This window comes from Euprymna scolopes, chromosome 21, assembly GCF_053919585.1.
Source record: "Euprymna scolopes isolate OS-2025 chromosome 21, ASM5391958v1, whole genome shotgun sequence".
Classification (NCBI taxonomy): domain Eukaryota; kingdom Metazoa; phylum Mollusca; class Cephalopoda; order Sepiida; family Sepiolidae; genus Euprymna; species Euprymna scolopes.
The window spans coordinates 104,148,401-104,163,476 of record NC_136502.1 but is presented as its reverse complement, the minus strand read 5'-3'; the positions used below and the strand labels follow the sequence as shown (position 1 = coordinate 104,163,476).

At 36.3% G+C, this 15,076-nt stretch overlaps 1 pseudogene; it reads left to right on the top strand.

Annotated features, from left to right (window-relative positions):
* Positions 1-12,403: 12,403 nt before the first annotated feature.
* On the top strand, positions 12,404-12,537 carry LOC145243252 (U2 spliceosomal RNA; annotated as a pseudogene).
* The last annotated feature ends 2,539 nt before the right edge of the window (positions 12,538-15,076 follow it).

Below are 15,076 nucleotides of genomic sequence, written 5' to 3'. Positions count from 1 at the left end.
ACTTCTAGTGGTCCGTTTGACGTGAAATTTCGATATTTGTCATCCGGGTGATGGGGCTTCGATATGATACCAAATTTGTCAAGTTTGGTTCCGTCTTTCAAAAGTTTTAGCGTTACAAACAAACATACATACATACACACAGACGTTTGGCTTTTATATATATAGACTAGCAGGGCTACCCGGCGTTGCCCGGGACCGTATAAACAATGAAAACAACAAAAGCAGATATTGAACATATGTTTTATTCTTAGGGGAGAGGAATGTTTCAGGGTGAGAGAGAGAGAGAAGATAAAGAGTGTTAGAGAGAGGCAGAAGAGAAAGTTGTTCCATCCTCTTTCCCAAATTTGACTACTGTTCACGTTTGAACTCTCATCGTCGAGTTGATCCTCGAGTTGCATATTGGCCTTGATAAGTGCTAATATAGAGAGAAGAGAAACAGGGTGAGAGAGAGAGAGAGAAGATAAAGAGTGTGAGAGAGAGGCAGTAGAGAAAGTTGTTCCATCCTCTTTCTCAAATTTGAATACTGTGCACGTTTGAACTCTCATCGTCGAGTTGATCCTCGAGTTGCCTATTGGCCTTGTTAAGTGCTAATATAGAGAAAAGAGAAACAAAGTGAAAGAGAGAAGATAAAGAGTGTGAGAGAGAGGCAGAAGAGAAAGTTGTTCCATCCTCTTTCCCAAATTTGAATACTGTGCACGTTTGAACTCTCATCGTCGAGTTGATCCTCGAGTTGCCTATTGGCATTGATAAGTGCTAATATAGAGAGAAGAGAAACAGGGTGAGAGAGAGAGAGAAGATAAAGAGTGTTAGAGAGAGGCAGAAGAGAAAGTTGTTCCATCCTCTTTTCCAAATTGTAATACTGTGCACGTTTGAACTCTCATCGTCGAGTCTATCCTCGATTTGCCTATTGGCCTTGATAAGTGCTAATATAGAGAGAAGAGAAACAGGGTGAGAGAGAGAGAGCGAGAGAGAGAGAGAGAGAAGATAAATAGTGTCAGAGAGAGGCAGAAGAGAAAGTTGTTCCATCCTCTTTCCCAAATTTCACTACTGTGCACGTTTGAACTCTCAATCTCGAGTTGCCTATTGGCCTTGATAAGTGGTAATATAGATAGAAGGGAAAGAGGGTGAGAGAGAGAGAGTAGATAAAGAGGGTGAGAGAGAGAAAGAGAAGAGAAAGAGGTCTAGAGAGAGAGAGAGAGAGAGAGGGGAGAGTGAGAGAGAGAGAGAAATATGGTGAGTCGAGTTGATCCTCGAGTTACCTATTTGCCTTGATAAGTGCTAATATAGAGAGAAGAGAAACAGGGTGAGAGAGAGAGAGAGAAGATAAACAGTGTTAGAGAGAGGCAGAAGAGGAAGTGGTTCCATCCTCTTTTCCAAATTGTAATACTGTGCACGTTTGAACTCTCATCGGCGAGTCTATCCTCGATTTGCCTATTGGCCTTGATAAGTGCTAATATAGAGAGAAGAGAAACAGGGTGAGAGAGAGAGAGAGCGAGAGAGAGAGAAGATAAATAGTGTGAGAGAGAGGCAGAAGAGAAAGTTGTTCCATCCTCTTTCCCAAATTTCACTACTGTGCACGTTTGAACGCTCATCCTCGTTGCCTTTTGGCCTTGATAAGTGCTAATATAGAAAGAAGGGAAAGAGGGTGAGAGAGATAGAGTAGATAAAGAGGGTGAGAGAAAGAAAGAGAAGAGAAAGAGGTCTAGAAAGAGAGAGAGAGAGAGAGAGAGAGAAGAGAGTGAGAGAGAGAGAAATATGGTGAGTCGAGTTGATCCTCGAGTTGCCTATTTGCCTTGATAAGTGCTAATATAGAGAGAAGAGAAACAGGGTGAGAGAGAGAGAGAAGATAAAGAGTGTTAGAGAGAGGCAGAAGAGAAAGTTGTTCCATCCTCTTTTCCAAATTGTAATACTGTGCACGTTTGAACTCTCATCGTCGAGTCTATACTCGATTTGCCTATTGACCTTGATAAGTGCTAATATAGAGAGAAGAGAAACAGGGTGAGAGAGAGAGCGAGAGAGAGAGAGAGAAGATAAATAGTGTGAGAGAGAGGCAGAAGAGAAAGTTGTTCCATCCTCTTTCCCAAATTTCACTACTGTGCACGTTTGAACTCTCAATCTCAAGTTGCCTATTGGCCTTGATAAGTGCTAATATAGATAGAAGGGAAAGAGGGTGAGAGAGATAGAGTAGATAAAGAGGGTGAGAGAGAGAAAGAGAAGAGAAAGAGGTCTAGAGAGAGAGAGAGAGAGAAGAGAGTGAGAGAGAGAGAGAGAAATATGGTGAGTCGAGTTGATCCTTGAGGTGCCTATTTGCCTTGATAAGTGCTAATATAGAGAGAAGAGAAACAGGTTGAGAGAGAGAGAGAGAGAAGATAAAGAGTGTTAGAGAGAGGCAGAAGAGAAAGTTGTTCCATCCTCTTTTCCAAATTGTAATACTGTGCACGTTTGAACTCTCATCGTCGAGTCTAGCCTCGATTTGCCTATTGGCCTTGATAAGTGTTAATATAGAGAGAAGAGAAACAGGGTGAGAGAGAGATTGAGAGAGCGAGCGAGAGAGAGAGAAGATAAATAGTGTCAGAGAGAGGCAGAAGAGAAAGTTGTTCCATCCTCTTTCCCAAATTTCACTACTGCGCACGTTTGAACTCTCAATCTCAAGTTGCCTATTGGCCTTGATAAGTGCTAATATAGATAGAAGGGAAAGAGGGTAAGAGAGAGAGAGTAGATAAAGAGGGTGAGAGAGAGAAAGAGAAGAGAAAGAGGTCTAGAGAGAGAGAGAGGGAGAGAAGAGAGTGAGAGAGAGAGAGAGAGAAATATGGTGAGTCGAGTTGATCCTCGAGTTGCCTATTTGCCTTGATAGGTGCTAATATAGAGAGAAGAGAAACAGGGTGAGAGAGAGAGAGAGTGAGAGAGAGAGAGAAGATAAATAGTGTCAGAGAGAGGCAGAAGAGAAAGTTGTTCCATCCTCTTTCCCAAATTTCACTACTGTGCACGTTTGAACTCTCAATCTCGAGTTGCCTATTGGCCTTGATAAGTGGTAATATAGATAGAAGGGAAAGAGGGTGAGAGAGAGAGAGTAGATAAAGAGGGTGAGAGAGAGAAAGAGAAGAGAAAGAGGTCTAGAGAGAGAGAGAGAGAGAGAGGAGAGTGAGAGAGAGAGAGAAATATGGTGAGTCGAGTTGATCCTCGAGTTGCCTATTTGCCTTGATAAGTGCTAATATAGAGAGAAGAGAAACAGGGTGAGAGAGAGAGAGAAGATAAAGAGTGTTAGAGAGAGGCAGAAGAGAAAGTTGTTCCATCCTCTTTTCCAAATTGTAATACTGTGCACGTTTGAACTCTCATCGTCGAGTCTATCCTCGATTTGCCTATTGGCCTTGATAAGTGCTAATATAGAGAGAAGAGAAACAGGGTGAGAGAGAGAGCGAGAGAGAGAGAGAGAGAAGATAAATAGTGTGAGAGAGAGGCAGAAGAGAAAGTTGTTCCATCCTCTTTCCCAAATTTCACTACTGTGCACGTTTGAACTCTCAATCTCAAGTTGCCTATTGGCCTTGATAAGTGCTAATATAGATAGAAGGGAAAGAGGGTGAGAGAGATAGAGTAGATAAAGAGGGTGAGAGAGAGAAAGAGAAGAGAAAGAGGTCTAGAGAGAGAGAGAGAGAGAGAGAGAGAGAGAAGAGAGTGAGAGAGAGAGAGAAATATGGTGAGTCGAGTTGATCCTTGAGGTGCCTATTTGCCTTGATAAGTGCTAATATAGAGAGAAGAGTAACAGGGTGAGAGAGAGAGAGAAGATAAAGAGTGTTAGAGAGAGGCAGAAGAGAAAGTTGTTACATCCTCTTTTCCAAATTGTAATACTGTGCACGTTTGAACTCTCATCGTCGAGTCTATCCTCGATTTGCCTATTGGCCTTGATAAGTGCTAATATAGAGAGAAGAGAAACAGGGTGAGAGAGAGAGAGCGAGAGAGAGAGAGAGAAGATAAATAGTGTGAGAGAGAGGCAGAAGAGAAAGTTGTTCCATCCTCTTTCCCAAATTTCACTACTGTGCACGTTTGAACTCTCAATCTCAAGTTGCCTATTGGCCTTGATAAGTGCTAATATAGATAGAAGGGAAAGAGGGTGAGAGAGAGAGAGTAGATAAAGAGGGTGAGAGAGAGAAAGAGAAGAGAAAGAGGTCTAGAGAGAGAGAGAGAAGAGAGTGAGAGAGAGAGAGAGAAATATGGTGAGTCGAGTTGATCCTCGAGGTTCCTATTTACCTTGATAAGTGCTAATGTAGAGAGAAGAGAAACAGGGTGAGAGAATCAGAGAAGATAAAGAGTGTTAGAGAGAGGCAGAAGAGAAAGTTGTTCCATCCTCTTTTCCAAATTGTAATACTGTGCACGTTTGAACTCTCATTGTCGAGTCTATCCTCGATTTGCCTATTGGCCTTGATAAGTGCTAATATAGAGAGAAGAGAAACAGGGTGAGAGAGAGATTGAGAGAGAGAGCGAGCGAGAGAGAGAGAAGATAAATAGTGTGAGAGAGAGGCAGAAGAGAAAGTTGTTCCATCGTCTTTCCCAAATTTCACTACTGTGCACGTTTGAAAGCTCATCCTCGTTGCCTTTTTGCCTTGATAAGTGCTAATATAGATAGAAGGGAAAGAGGGTGAGAGAGATAGAGTAGATAAAGAGGGTGAGAGAGAGAAAGAGAAGAGAAAGAGGTCTAGAGAGAGAGAGAGAGAGAGAAGAGAGTGAGAGAGAGAGAGAGAAATATGGTGAGTCGAGTTGATCCTCGAGTTGCCTATTTGCCTTGATAAGTGCTAATATAGAGAGAAGAGAAACAGGGTGAGAGAGAGAGAGAAGATAAAGAGTGTTAGAGAGAGGCAGAAGAGAAAGTTGTTCCATCCTCTTTTCCAAATTGTAATACGGTGCACGTTTGAACTCTCATCGTCGAGTCTATCCTCGATTTGCCTATTGGCCTTGATAAGTGCTAATATAGAGAGAAGAGAAACAGGGTGAGAGAAAGAGAGAGCGAGAGAGAGAGAAGATAAATAGTGTGAGAGAGAGGCAGAAGAGAAAGTTGTTCCATCCTCTTTCCCAAATTTCACTACTGTGCACGTTTGAACTCTCAATCTCAAGTTGCCTATTGGCCTTGATAAGTGCTAATATATATAGAAGGAAAAGAGGGTGAGAGAGAGAGAGAGTAGATAAAGAGGTTGAGAGAGAGAAAGAGAAGAGAAAGAGGTCTAGAGAGAGAGAGAGAGAGAAGAGAGTGAGAGAGAGAGAGAAATATGGGGAGTCTAGTTGATCCTCGAGTTGCCTATTGGCCTTGATAAGTGCTAATATAGAGAGAAGAGAAACAGGGTGAGAGAGAGAGAGAAGATAAAGAGTGTTAGAGAGAGGCAGAAGAGAAAGTTGTTCCATCCTCTTTTCCAAATTGTAATACTGTGCACGTTGTAACTCTCATCGTCGAGTCTATCCTCGATTTGCCTATTGGCCTTGATAAGTGCTAATATAGAGAGAAGAGAAACAGGGTGAGAGAGAGAGAGAGAGCGAGCGAGAGAGAGAGAAGATAAATAGTGTGAGAGAGAGGCAGAAGAGAAAGTTGTTCCATCGTCTTTCCCAAATTTCACTACTGTGCACGTTTGAACTCTCAATCTCTAGTTGCCTATTGGCCTTGATAAGTGCTAATATAGATAGAAGGGAAAGAGGGTGAGAGAGAGAGAGAGTAGATAAAGAGGGTGAGAGAGAGAAAGAGAAGAGAAAGAGGTCTAGAGAGAGAGAGAGAGAGAAGAGAGTGAGAGAGAGAGAAATATGGTGAGTCGAGTTGATCCTCGATTTGCCTATTGGCCTTGATAAGTGCTAATATAGAGAGAAGAGAAACAGGGGCAGAGAGAGAGAGAAGATAAAGAGTGTGAGAGAGAGGCAGAAGAGCACTACTGTGCACGTTTGAACTCTCATCCTCGAGTCGCTTATTGGCCTTGATAAGAAGGAAAAGAGGGTGAGAGAGAGAGTAGATAAAGAGGGTGAGAGAGAGAAAGAGAAGAGAAAGAGGTCTAGAGAGAGAGAGAGAGAGAGAGAGAGAGAGAGAAGAGAGTTAGAGAGAGAGAGAAATTTGGTGATAGAGAGAGAGTTAGGAAAGAGGACGCAAGCGGTTCTAATAAAATGTGCATCTATAGGAGATAATGCCTGGGAATGTGTTCACTGTTTTTGTTGGTTTGAAGCTGCCTCTTCCCCCCCCCCACAGTTTAACAGTGGTGTGACGTCAAGAGAAAGAGGGTGAGAGAGAGGGAAGAGTAAGTGGGTGAGAGAGAGAGAGAGAAAGAGAGAGAAAAAAAAGAAAGACGGTGTTGGTTTTGTGAAAAAAGTTGTTATTTACAATTGTTCGCCATTAGTGGATGTTGACGTCACGTCACGTGACATGACTAAGCGTTTTTTTTTTTTAGTATGAATAACATTTTTTGTTTTAATTATAAAGTCTACACTTAATTTTAAAGAAAATAATGTATATATAATAGAAAAAAAAATTACTGGTTTTGTTGGATTCAAGTGGATCCCCCCCTCCAGTTTAAGAGATAGGAGGTAACGTGGTAATATACAAAATGGCTAGCGTAAATATAAAGATCGGTTGTTTTATCGAAGAATATTTTGAAAGCTGATTTTTTTTTATTCCTGTACATTTTTTCCTGACATTTTTCGTTAAAACTCTTGTATAAATACTATTTTTAACCAGTTAATTACGTTGGAGACATTGTCATGGAGTTTATTAATATATAGAACAAAGGAGAAGAGAAATTACAAAAGTATCGGTAAAACAAAGTTTTTATTTACATTTGTTCGCCATTACTGGATGTTGACGTCACGTCACGTGACATGACTAAGCGTTTTTGGATTACGTAATATTAACATTAAAATGACAGGTTTTTTGGGGGGCCCCCTAGGAGAGAAATGATCAGTTCACCCCCTTTTAATGGTCCGTTTGGTGTGAAATTTCGATATTTGTCATGCGGGTGATCAAGGTTCAATATGATACATAATTTGTCAACTTTGGTTGTGTCTGTCAAAAGTTTGAGCTGACGTCACGTCACGTGACACGTATTGAATAACGTTAAAATGAAAGTTTTTTGGGGGCCCCCCCTGGGAGAAAAATGATCAGTTCACCCCCTTCTAATTGTCCGTTTGATGTGAAATTTCGATATTTGTCATGCGGGTGATCAAGGTGCAATATGATACCAAATTTGTCAACTTTGGTTGTGTCTGTCAAAAGTTTTAGCGTTACAAACAAACATACATACATACATACATACATACATACACACCGATTTTTGCCTTTTATATATTACTAGCAGGGCTACCCGGCGTTGCTCGGGACCGTATAAACAATGAAAAAACAAAAGCAGATATTGAACATATGTTTGATTCTTAGGGGAGAGGAATCTTTCATCTCTATGTATTATTTGTTTTATCTACCCTAGGACTGATATTGTTCATGTTTTATCCCTAGCATAGGTAATTTACAGCATGTATATGAAATTGTTTTACCTTAGGGAGAAGAGAACAGGTAATATACAACATAATGTGTCTATATTACATCCCTGGCAACGCCTAGAAACCAGCTAGAACATGTATTTCAGTCAATCTTTATTATATCCTGGGCTATGCCGGGAAACCAGCTAATCTCTTTTTAGTGACTTGACCACCAAAATACCTCCCTAAGTGTGTCCTTTCTTTTGAACTTATTAGATATAGGTATCTAGAAATGTGTGTGAAATTTTGTTGAATGCATTGTTCACTATGATTTTCTTATTGTTCTACACAATATCAACTGTAGCGAAATAACACAGTAAACTTAGTGTAGTGTTAGAATAAAGAGCAAAGGAAAAAATTAGAATCATATTTTGTAATTGCAAATCTAAATTTGCTAGCATGTACCAGTATTTGCCAGGTTGTGGAAATTTGGAACTTATAACATATGTAGTGGCCTTTTCCTAGATACCTATTGCTAAAAATTATACTTTCATTTTGTTAGAAAAATCTCTCTTCAGATGCCCTGCATCATTCAAAATAAAAACAAATATTTATATAATTGTTTCAGTATATTGCTACACAATGTGAAAGTTTTTAACGTTTGTAAAAAAAATCATGAATGTGCTTATATTGCAAAAAAGAAAATATCAGTGCACAGTATTGAAAGTGTTTGAGATTCAAAAGTCTGTAACATTTCTACTAACTTCATAAGATGTCATGTGAGAAACTGAATTGAATATCAAGACATTATCTGAAGCGTTTTTATTTTGGTGTAACATATGTGTTTACAGTGAACCTTAACTTTTAATAAACAGATTGGTATGCAATGACATAGGCTAAGAATCTTTAACAAAATATATATAAATTGGAAAAATGTGTGAACAAATGAAAAAAAAATGATCCGCTCCACTTGATGACATCAAGCACAGTAATATTTTAGTGAAGAAAATATGAAATTGATGTTCAGTGATTAGTTTGGATGAATGAGAAAATGTAATTGTTTGATGCATAAAAATAACTCAGTTGCTGTATTTGATATTAAGCAGCAAAATATAGTGATTTGAATATTTGGGAAAACATCAAACCAGATTATGAAAAAAGAAAAAAAAAAGATGAAATTAGAAAATATATATTTTATGTTTATGAGTTCTGCCAATCAAAATTTTGTGGCAGAAATTGGGTGATTACCATGCAATTTTATTTTGGTAAAATTCTTAAATTATTAGAATGTTTATTATAATTTCTAATTAGTGACTTGTTATAATCAAAATCCGCCCTAAAGAGTGTCCTTTCTTTTATTAGGTATCAGAGTAGGTATCAAGATTTCTACTTCTATACAAATGTGATATTTCAGATCTGTACATAAAAAATTTGTTGAATATATAGGTTGAGAATTGTTCTGTGTCGCTCTCTCTCACACACACACGCATTCTCACTTTTATAGATATAATAGATAGATTACTCTAGATATATTTCCATATGTCTGAATACCCTATATACAAATTTTCAAATCTGTAGATAAAAAAATTTGTTGAGTATATAGGTTGAAAATTGTTCTCTCTCTCTCTCTCACACACACATTCTCAATTTTAGAGATATAATAGATAGATTATGCTAGATATATTTCCATATGTCTGAATACCCTATATACAAATTTTCTAATCTGTAGATCAAATATTTGTTGAATATATAGGTTGAAAATTGTTCTTACTCTCTCTCTCTCTCTCTCTGGCTACCTCACACACACATTCTAACTTTTATAGATATAATAGATAGATTATGCTAGATATATTTCCATATGTGTGAATACCCTATATACAAATTTTCTAATTTGTAGATAAAAAATTTGTAGAGTGCATAGGTTGAGAATTGTTCTCTCTATCTCTCACACACACACATTCTAACTTTTAATGATATAATAGATTATGCTAGATATATTTCGATATTTCTGAATACCCTATATATAAAAATTTGTTGAATGTATAGGTTGAGAACTGTTCTCTCTCTCTCTCTCTCTCTCTCTCGCTCACACACACACACATTCTCACTTTTATAGATATAATAGAAAGATTATCCTAGATATATTTCTATTTGTATGAATACTCTATATACAAATTTTAAAATCTGTAGATAAAGAATTTGTTGAGTATATGGGTTGAGAATTGTTCTCTCTCTCTCTCTCTCTCTCACACACACACACACATTCTCACTTTTATAGATATAATAGATTATGCTAGATATATTTCCATATGTCTGAATACCCTATATACAAATTTTCAAATCTGTAGATAAAAAATTTGTTGAGTATATAGGTTGAGAATTGTTCTCTCTCTCTCTATCACACACATTCTCACTTTTATAGATATAATAGACAGATTATGCCAGATATATTGAAATATGTCTGAATGCCCAATATACAAATTTTGAAATCTGTAGATAAAAAATTTGTTGTATACATAGGTTGACAATTGTCCTCTCTCTCACACACACACACATTCTCACTTTTATACATATAATAGATAGATTATGCTAGATATATTTCTATATGTCTGAACACCCTATATACAAATGTTCAAATCTGTGGATAAAAAATTTGTTGAATGTATAGGTTGAGAATTTTTATCTCTCTCTTTTTCTCTCTCTCTCTCTCGCTATCTCACACACACGCATTCTCACTTTTATAGATAAAATAGATAGATTATGCTAGATATATTTCCATATGTCTGAATACCCTATATACAAAGTTTCAAATCTGTAGATAAAAAATTTGTTGAATATATAGGTTTAGAATTGTTCTCTCTCTCTCTCTCTCTCACACACACATTCTAACTTTTGTAGTTATAATAGATAGATTATGCTAGATATATTTCCAAATGTCTGAATACCCTATATACAAATTTTCAAATCTGTAAAGATAGAATTTGTTGAATATATAGGTTGAGAATTGTTCTCTCTCTCTCTCTTTCACACACATTCTCACTTTTATAGATATAATAGATAGATTATGCTAGATATATTTCCTTATGTCTGAATACCCTATATACAAATTATCAAATCTGTAGATACAAAATTTGTTGAGTATATAGGTTGAGAATTGTTCTCTCTCTCTCTCTCTCTCTCACTCACTCACTCACTCACTCACTCACAAACACACACACACATTCTACCTTTTATAGATATAATAGATTATGCTAGATATATTTCCATATGTCTGAATACCCTGTATACAAATTTTCAGATCTGTACATAAAAATTAGTTGAATATATAGGTTGAGAATTGTTCTCTCTCTCTCTCTTCTCTCTCTCTCTTTCAAACACATTCTCACTTTTCTAGATATAATAGATAGATTATGCTAGATATATTTCCATATGTCTGAATACCCTATATACAAATTTTATAATCGGTAGATAAAAAATTTGTTGAATATATAGGGTGAGAATTGTACTTACTCTCTCTCTCTCTCTCTCTCTCTCTCTCACGCACACATTCTCACTTTTATGGATATAATAGATAGATTATGCTGGATATATTTCCATATGTCTGAATACCCTATATACAAATGGTCAAATCTGTTGATAACAAATTTATTGAATAGATAGGTTGAGAATTGTTCTCTCTCTCTCTCTCTCGCAACCTTACACACACAACCACACGCAAACATTCTGACTTTTATAGATATAATAGATCGATTATGCTAGATATATTTCCATATGTCTGAATACCCAATATACAAATTTTCAAATCTGTAGGTAAAAAATTTGTTGAATATATAGGTTGAGAATTGTTCTCTCTCTCTCACACACTCACATTCTCACTTTTATAGATATAATGTATAGATTATGCTAGATATATTTCTATATGTCTGAATACCCTATATACAAAGTTTAAAATCCGTAGATAAAAATACGTTGAGTATATAGGTTGAGAATTGTTCTCTCTCTCTCTCTTACGCATACACACACACACACACACACACATTTTCACTTTTATAGATATAATAGATAGATTATGCTAGATATATTTCCATATGTCTGAATACCCTATATACAAATTTTCAAATCTGTAGATAAAAAATGTATTGAATATATAGGTTGAGAATTGTTGTCTCTCTCTCTCTCTCTCTCTGGCTACCTCACACACACACACATTTTCACTTTTATAGATATAATAGATAGATTATGCTAGATATATTTCCATATGTCTGAATACCCTATATACAAATTTTCAAATCTGTAGATAAAAAATGTATTGAATATATAGGTTGAGAATTGTTGTCTCTCTCTCTCTCTCTCTCTCTCTCTCTCTCTCTGGCTACCTCACACACACACACATTTTCACTTTTATAGATATAATAGATAGATTATGCTAGATATATTTCCATATGTCTGAATACCCTATATACAAACTTTCAAATCTGTAGATAAAAAATTTGTTGAGTATATAGGTTGAGAATTGTTCTCTCTCTCTCACACGAAACTGTGCGCTCGGCTTCTTCCCCCCCTTCCCACCCCAAATGCTTGGGAAACTGTGCACTGTTTTTGTTGGTTTTCAAGCTGCCTCTTCCCCCCCCCACACACACACAGTTTAACAGTAGTAGGAGGTCAAGAGAAAGAGGGTGAGAGAGAGAGAAGAGTAAGTTGGTGAGAGAGAGAGAAAAGAGAAAGAGGGTGTTGGTTTTATATTTTTATTATCGTCTAATATTTTGAAAGCTGAATTTCTAATAAAATGTGCATCTATAGGAGATAATGCCTGGGAATGTGTTCCCCCCCCCCCACAGTTTAACAGTGGTGTGACGTCAAGAGAAAGAGGGTGAGAGAGAGGGAAGCGTAAGTGGGTGAGAGAGAGAAAGAGAGAGAAAAAAAAGAAAGACGGTGTTGGTTTTGTGAAAAAAGTTGTTATTTACAATTGTTCGCATTCTTGGCCTTTTGGTCAAGATCAAAGTGTAGTATCTGTTCTTCAGATGCTGCACTTCTATTTCTTGTTCTCTTTCGGTGGAGGAGAAATCCTCCACGACTGAGACAATTTTTATTTTTGTACCTTTTCTCCACGTTAAAAAACGACCCTGGTGTCTAACTCTGTCCCGTGGGGAGGCATAGTAAATAGGTACAATTGTTCGCCATTAGTGGATGTTGACGTCACGTCACGTGACATGACTAAGCGTTTTTTTTTTTAGTATGAATAACATTTTTTGTTTTAATTATAAAGTCTACACTTAATTTTATAGAAAATGATGTATATATAATAGAAAAAAAAAATTACTGGTTTTGTTGGATTCAAGTGGATCCCCCCCCCCCTCCAGTTTAAGAGATAGCAGGTCACGTGGTAATATACAAAATGGCTAGCGTAAATATAAAGATCGGTTTTTTTATCGACGAATATTTTGAAAGCTGAATTTTTTTTTATTCCTGTACATTTTTTCCTGATATTTTTCGTTAAAACTCTTGTATAAATACTATTTTTAACCAGTTAAATACGTTGGAGACATTGTCATGGAGTTTAATAATCTCTAGAACAAAGCAGAAGAGAAATTACAAAAGTATCGGTAAAACAAAGTGTTTGTTTACATTTGTTCGCCATTACTGGATGTTGACGTCACGTCACGTGACATGACTAAGCGTTTTTGGATTATGTAATATTAACATTAAAATGACAGGTTTTTTTGGGGGCCCCCCTAGGAGAGAAATGATCAGTTCACCCCCTTTTAATGGTCCGTTTGGTGTGGAATTTCGATATTTGTCATGCGGGTGATCAAGGTTCAATATGATACATAATTTGTCAACTTTGGTTGTGTCTGTCAAAAGTTTGAGCTGACGTCACGTCACGTGACACGTATTGAATAACGTTAAAATGACAGGTTTTTTTGGGGGCCCCCCTAGGAGAAAAACGATCAGTTGACCCCTTTCTACTGGTCCGTTTGACGTGAAATTTCGATATTTGTCATCCGGGTGATCAAGGTGCAATATGATACCAAATTTGTCAACTCTGGTTCCGTCTTTCAAAAGTTTTAGCGTTACAAACAAACATACATACATACATACATACATACATACATACACACCGATTTTTGCCTTTTATATATATAGAAGACTAGCAGGGCTACCCGGCGTTGCTCGGGACCGTATAAACAATGAAAAAACAAAAGCAGATATTGAACATATGTTTGATTCTTAGGGGAGAGGAATCTTTCATCTCTATGTATTATTTGTTTTATCTACCCTAGGACTGATATTGTTCATGTTTTATCCCTAGCATAGGTAATTTACAGCATGTATATGAAATTGTTTTACCTTAGGGAGAAGAGAACAGGTAATATACAACATAATGTGTCTATATTACATCCCTGGCAACGCCTAGAAACCAGCTAGAACATGTATTTCAGTCAATCTTTATTATATCCTGGGCTATGCCGGGAAACCAGCTAATCTCTTTTTAGTGACTTGACCACCAAAATACCTCCCTAAGTGTGTCCTTTCTTTTGAACTTATTAGATATAGGTATCTAGAAATGTGTGTGAAATTTTGTTGAATGCATTGTTCACTATGATTTTCTTATTGTTCTACACAATATCAACTGTAGCGAAATAACACAGTAAACATAGTGTAGTGTTAGAATAAAGAGCAAAGGAAAAAATTAGAATCATATTTTGTAATTGCAAATCTAAATTTGCTAGCATGTACCAGTATTTGCCAGGTTGTGGAAATTTGGAACTTATAACATATGTAGTGGCCTTTTCCTAGATACCTATTGCTAAAAATTATACTTTCATTTTGTTAGAAAAATCTCTCTTCAGATGCCCTGCATCATTCAAAATAAAAACAAATATTTTTATAATTGTTTCAGTATATTGCTACACAATGTGAAAGTTTTTAACGTTTGTAAAAAAAATCATGAATGTGCTTATATTGCAAAAAAGAAAATATCAGTGCACAGTATTGAAAGTGTTTGAGATTCAAAAGTCTGTAACATTTCTACTAACTTCATAAGATGTCATGTGAGAAACTGAATTGAATATCAAGACATTATCTGAAGCGTTTTTATTTTGGTGTAACATATGTGTTTACAGTGAACCTTAACTTTTAATAAACAGATTGGTATGCAATGACATAGGCTAAGAATCTTTAAAATATATATAAATTGGAAAAATGTGTGAACAAATGAAAAAAAAATGATCCGCTCCAATTGATGACATCAAGCACAGTAATATTTTAGTGAAGAAAATATGAAATTGATGTTCAGTGATTAGTTTGGATGAATGAGAAAATGTAATTGTTTGATGCATAAAAATAACTCAGTTGCTGTATTTGATATTAAGCAGCAAAATATAGTGATTTGAATATTTGGGAAAACATCAAACCAGATTATGTAAAAAGAAAAAAAAAAGATGAAATTAGAAAATATATATTTTATGTTTATGAGTTCTGCCAATCAAAATTTTGTGGCAGAAATTGGGTGATTACCATGCAATTTTATTTTGGTAAAATTCTTAAATTATTTGAATGTTTATTATAATTTCTAATTAGTGACTTGTTATAATCAAAATCCGCCCTAAAGAGTGTCCTTTCTTTTATTAGGTATCAGAGT